General features: G+C 43.8%; 1 non-coding gene across 1 annotated transcript; it reads left to right on the forward strand.

Annotated features, from left to right (window-relative positions):
• Positions 1–4,178: 4,178 nt before the first annotated feature.
• LOC115072745 lies at positions 4,179–4,343 on the forward strand. The gene has a single exon (XR_003851766.1). It is a non-coding gene; the product is annotated as a U1 spliceosomal RNA (small nuclear RNA).
• Positions 4,344–6,329: the final 1,986 nt, after the last annotated feature.

A 6,329-nucleotide genomic window follows, 5' to 3' on the forward strand; every position in this document is an offset into this window, starting at 1 on the left:
CTTTTTAAAATCAGCAATTAACTGTCCATCTGGATCTGCCGCATTCCTTTCTATTTCTAACTTTTCTATAGGTAGGTTCTTTGGTCCTCAAGTTACATTCTTGCCTTGGGGTTCTCTCCATCTCTCTCGACAGCTGTTATTTTCTTCTGTTCAGTCAGTTGGTCTTTGAAAGGTACGTGATATAACTGAAATCTTTTTTATCTAATTGCTTCCTGCCTGTACATTTAAATTTTCTTTCATATTGAAAAATTTTACTTGTATTTTCTTATGTGTGTATTTTGCCTGCACGTATGTAGGTGCAGCACATACACGCACTGCCCACAGAGGCCAGAAGAGGGTGTTGGATCCCCTGGAACTGGAGTTAAGGACAGTTTGTTAGCCACCACATGGGTGCTGAAAACTGAACCCAGGTCCTCTGGAAGCTCTTAATTGCCAAGCCATCTCTCCAGCTCTCAGATTTTTGTTTTTGTTTTGTTTTGTTTTTTGCATGCTGTTTTCTTGTAGGGCTTGAGCAGTTTCTCGTTTGTTGATTTTTATCTTGTCTGCACACATTATATTGTCCATTCTTGGTGACTGTCTCTTTGCTCCTCTGTGGAGAACAGCCTCTTGCCCCTATGTCAGAACCTTTTTCTCTTCCCTTTTCTCTCTCATACTTGAGGGCGTACTCTTTCAACGCCTAATTTTCTATAACTTTTAGAGGGAAAGGGCAGGCTCAGCTAGAGCTGGGTGTTACCCCCCTCTCCCAAGGAACTGGGTGCAGTCCTCAGGGGTCACCCCTCTTTGAAGACAGAGAGGGCACTCACTTGGGGGTGCTTGGACCTTCCTCATTCCCCAGTTGCTGTGGTTTCCTGAAGTCTTCCCGCTTTGATGGCATCAGGTCAGATGGCTGACACAGCTCTCTTCACTACAGCCATTTACTCTCCCACATGAGAGAGGCAGGACAGAGCCTCAGCTCCTTTTCTCTTCTCGAGATTTCAGCGAGAGGGTGAAGATGCTGTGACTGTGACTGGCCGGTGAGGTTCTGAGGGGCATCTGACCCTGCCATGACCCTCTCACATGTCTTTCTTTTCATGGGAGCCACTGTCTTCGAGATGCAGCTCATTAAATGTTTCTCTTCTTCTTGCTTGGTCACTGTTGGAAGTGGAAGTTTTTGGTTTTTGCCCATTCCCCTTTTTCTTAGGGTGAGTTTCTAGAAAAGGGAGGGCTCTTTTCCTTCTACAGAATGGGACCTTGCTACTGTTTTTGCCATTTAAAAAATATTTTATTTATTATTTTTATTTTATGTGTATGAGTGTATTTCCTGCATGTAGGTAAGTGCACCCATATTGGAGGACAGACAAGGCCATTGGATTCCCTGGAACTGGAGTTATGGACAGTTGTTAGCTGCCATGTGAGTGCTGGGATTCTAACCCAGGTCTTCTGCAAGAACAACCAGTGTTCTTAACTGCTGAGTCATCTCTCCAGTCCCCTATTTTTGCCATTTTTATGCAGACTTTAATGTCTCGTGTTTGCTATAGATCTATGCTGCATATATTATTTATTTATTTATTTGTGTGTGTGTGTGTGCATATGTGTGTTGTATGGGTAGCATGGCATGAGTTTGGAGGCCAAAGGACAACTTTGGGGAGTTGGTTCTCATTTTCTTTCTTTGATTTTGAGACAGGGTCTCTTCTCTGTGCAGTGAACTCCACACTGACTGGCCTATGAGCTGCTGTGCGTCTCCACTTCCCATCCCACTGAAGGAGTGTTGGGATTACAGATGTGTACCAAAATATCCAGCTTTTAACAAGCTCTGGGGATCCAGCTCAGATTGTCAGGTTTTCATGGCAAGCGCTTTTACCCACTAAGCCATCTCCCTGGCCCTATACTGCATATTTTAATATTAGAGTGCAAAGTCTGGTTTTTCATATTGTTCAAATTTTAATAAACACGTGTTACACCTGTGTGTCTGTTAGGAAGCTTAAATACACAGCTCCAACTATTGGGATAATAAAATTGTATTGGCACACTGGGAGAAAGCTGCATAGTCAGGAAACCATCTGATAAACTTTTATACAAATTACTTTAAATTGGGACAAATGCTGAGGTTTCAACCCAGGACTTCATGCATGCTAGACAAGCACTCCACCAACTGAATTACATCTCCAGCCTTGAATTACATTTCAGGATTTTATATATTGGAAATCTTAAGCATCTTGTCACTGGAGATGAGGAAGAGGCAAATGCAGTTATAAGCCCCATTTGGCTATGGGTTTCTTTTATATCCTCCCCATCACTCAGACAAAGACAAGTTTATACTTGTAAAAGATTGTTTAAGGGGCTGGAGAGATGGCTCAGCAGTTAAGAGCACTGGCTGCTCTTTCTTGCAGAGGACCTGGGTTCGATCCCAACATCCATATGGCAGGTAACAACTGTTTGTAACTCTAGTTCTAGGGGAATCTGATGCCCTCTTCTGACCTCTGTGGGCACTGTATGACACATACATGCAGGCAATATACTCATAGACATAAAAAATAAAAATAATAGATAAAAATATTAAAAAATGAAAGATTACCTAAAAACATAAGCAAAATAGATCATGTTCCAGAGACTGTCTGTGGTTCCAATGATGAATACCATTCACCATCTGGCTCCCAGCAAAGCAAGCTTGCTGATCCTAACACAGAAAACAGATTATTCAAGGAAATTATAAAGTAAGATGATTATCTTGATATAGAATGTGTAGGTTCATCACAAAGTCAATGATGGGAGAATTGGGGGCAACCTTGGAGAGCACGAAGGTAAGTACATTGAATAGACTCCCAATACTAGCAGACTCTGGGCTCTCCATTTGAAAACGCAGTCAAGTGCCAGCACCAGGCAGCTGCTTGGACCTGACTTTCCATGGTATGCTCCGGAAAAGCTCCAGGGAGGGCCGACCTTGGCTTCCACACCCTTCTGTCTTCTGGCCTGTTGAAACATTCCAGGAAGCTGGTTTCTATATTTCTCAACCTTTTGTTCACATGCCAGAGGTTATTAGTAAGAATGCCAGATGATGCTCTCTCCCTTCACACCTTGGCTTACATTAAATCTGAGGTGCTTGCCATAGGCTTGCCCATGGTGGCCTAGGCACACTTTATCTTTACTATGTAATAATGAAAGGAAAGAAAAATTAAGACACAGAAGACAAACCAGGGCATAGAGGTGCACACCTGTAATCACAACACTTGGGAGGTGGAGGCAGAAAGCTTGGGAGTTCAAGGCCATCCTCTTTTACATAGTAAGTTGGAAGCCAGTCTGGGATATATGCAGTACCAGGAAGATCCCTGAATAGAATGGGTGTGGATAAAGTAGACAAAAATGGTACCATCCACAAATACTACGGGAGTAACCAACCATTTTCTAATTGGATTAGAAAAAGTCTGCTTCATAAAATGGAGCCCATACCTGACACTGATATCAGGCCTAGAAATCTATGACTAGACAGGTCACAGGCCAGAGGGAAGAGCCTAGCACTATTCTGCTAAGTAGATATAATATTAAACCTATTTCTATTGGCTTATTGTTATACCTATAGATTAAGGCATCTCTCAACTCTCACCAGAGAAGCTTCCTTATACAGCAGATAGTGATTAATACAGAGATGCACAACTGGCCAAAGTACAGAGAATAAGAGGCTGCAGGCTGCTTATCTCTAAATAGGACACCCAGATCAAACTTCTGCCTCCTAATGCTCAGGGATCATTGCAGAAAGAAGGTTGGAAAGACTGTAAGAGTCAGAGGTGGTGGATGAAGACAAGGACACAGTTTTCCAGACAGCTGGCCAGTTACTCCTATGAACTCATCAATGGTGACAGTATGCAAGAGTCCCATGTAAGTTTAAGCCAGAAAATATCCTAGCATGGATGTGGTAAGGTAGGTAAGAAACCCCAACTCTACCCGAGGAATTATTGGCAACGGATAGCTACTGGGTGGAGGAGATTTAATTTCATTTAAGAGCGAGACTCTTGGTAGGTTGACCAGACTCGAGTGGATGAACCCATACAGAAGGGCATTTGGGGACACAAGTTTGACTCTACAGGCTTTATTATATGACATTGGTAATCAAGAGATACAGATGGGAGATGGGATCTAAATTCGATCAAAGTATAAGGTTTGAAATTTGCAGAAACTCAATTTTAAAAGTTCTGAATAAAAAAATACTTACCTGCAGGGGAAATACTATGATCAGGAAGGTGGTTTTCCCAAGGCGCGGCCCATCCATTGCACTTGGGATGTGCTGACCCCTGCAATTTCCCCAAATGCGGGAAACTAGACTATATATAATTTGTGGTAGTTGGGGACTGCATTCCCGCTCTCCCCCAGTTGGGAGTATTTAAAGTCAGGTCTTGGCTGGGCGTGGTGGCTCACGCCTTTAATCCCAGCACTTGGGAGGCAGAGGCAGGTGGATCTCTGTGAGTTCAAGGCCAGCCTGGTCTACATAGTGAGTTCCAGAACAGCTGGGACTACACAGTGAGACCCTGTCTCAAAAAGACCCCCCAAAAAAGTTCTGAATAAAAAAACAACTGGTGCCATTCATGTAGGCGTTCCCCTAGTATCAGCTTATACCCTAAGCAATTGTTGAAGAGCCAGGTGTATTCCTGGCACTTGAGGAACCAGGGTACTTGGAGTGGGCTGCAGAGTTCCACATACCAATACAAAAGCTTTGTTTATTCATGGTTTGCTGGGAAATCATGCAGGGAAAACTCACAAGCTTCCCTCAGGATAGTGGTATTTACACTCAAAATGACTGCCATCGGGCCCAGCAGGATCCTCGAGGGCACAGCCTGGGATTTTTGCTTCTAAGGAACTATATCTAGCATCACAGCAGTCCCAAACATCTCTGCTCCATTTTTGAAGAATTCCAGCTTTTCTGAAGTGCTTTCCGAAATGTTATTTCCTAAGTCCTCTCTCCTTTGATAAGGCTGCTTTTGGGAGCTGGAGCTGATTCTTCTATCGTCAGAACAGTTGGGTGTCTCGAGAGTGTGGTGAGCAGGGGATCGGAACAGCTAAAAGCGTCAACCCTGGACCAGATGGGGTCATTTCCCAGCATGATGACCTTGCAACTATGTGACTTTGGGCAAGTTCATGGACCTCAGCCCCCCAGGTGTATGTCCCTCTTGAATCTGTAACTGCTTTGTTGAAGGCAGTGTGGCAGAGTAGATGTCATTTCCAGTCCAGGGGATTCCTTTAGAGAGTGACAAATTCCTGCCTTCATCTGTGAGCCAACTTTGCAGGAGAGAGCAGGGTGGTGAGAGGAGAGTGTGCCAGGCTGAGCCCCAGCGTTCCTTCGTTCCTTGCAAGACCAGATGTGAGAGTGGTACAGGCACCAGTGGAGTGTCACAGTGAGCTTAATGTCATGGGAGCCAGAAGAAACCCCAGGTGAGCCCTGCCTGAGCCTCTCAGTCACAAAGTCATAAGATACTTAAGTATGGTTGTTTTGGTCCAGTGGGAAAGGCACCTGCCATGGTAGGAGAGAACTGACTCCACAAGCTGTCCTCTGACCTCTACACCCATTCAGTGGCATGTGCACCCATGCCACACACACACACACACACACACACACACACACACACACACATACATGAATAAAAAATATAATTTAAAAAATTTTAATGTAATTTTTAAAAAATAAAAATGGTTGTTTTGAGGCACTAGGTTTTGGGATGATGTGTTACATAGTCACTCAGTAGCTGGGTAGACAGTGATGAGGATGTAGGTCTCCCTAGGGCCAGCTCTATAATTTATGGGGTCCAGTGTAGACTAAAACATAGGCTCTTTTTCAAAAAACAAGATAAATACATTAAAATATGAGGCTGTTTATTTCTACTGTCATATCTCTGCCATTTTGTGTTTGTATTTGCTATTTAATGTCCTTCCAAATGAAGAAACCTTACTTACAAATTACTAGCATGAATTTTAGCATTCATCTTTATGTGGAATTAGATATGCTAATGTGGTGGCTTGAATGAGAATGTCCCCCATAGGCTCCAATTAGCTGGCTATTTTGTGCCCAGTTGGTGGTGCTGTTTTGGGAGATCTTAGATGTGGCCGTGTTGGAGGAAGCACGTCACTGGGGTTGGGCTTAGAGAGTTTTTAAGCCTTGACGTATTTCCTGTTGCTCTCTGCTTCCTGTGTCTGCTTGAAGATGTGAGAGCTTAGCTTCCCTCTTCCTCCAGCCACCCCCTGCCACCCCCTGCCACCATGCCTCCCCACCATGATGGACTGTAATTCCCCTGGAACCATAAGCTCAAATAAGCTCCTCCTTCTATAAGTTGCTTTTGTCATTGTTTCTGTCACAGCAACAGAAA

Source organism: Nannospalax galili, unplaced genomic scaffold, assembly GCF_000622305.1.
Source record: "Nannospalax galili isolate Female #2095 unplaced genomic scaffold, S.galili_v1.0 scaffold762, whole genome shotgun sequence".
Taxonomy (NCBI): Eukaryota; Metazoa; Chordata; class Mammalia; order Rodentia; family Spalacidae; genus Nannospalax; species Nannospalax galili.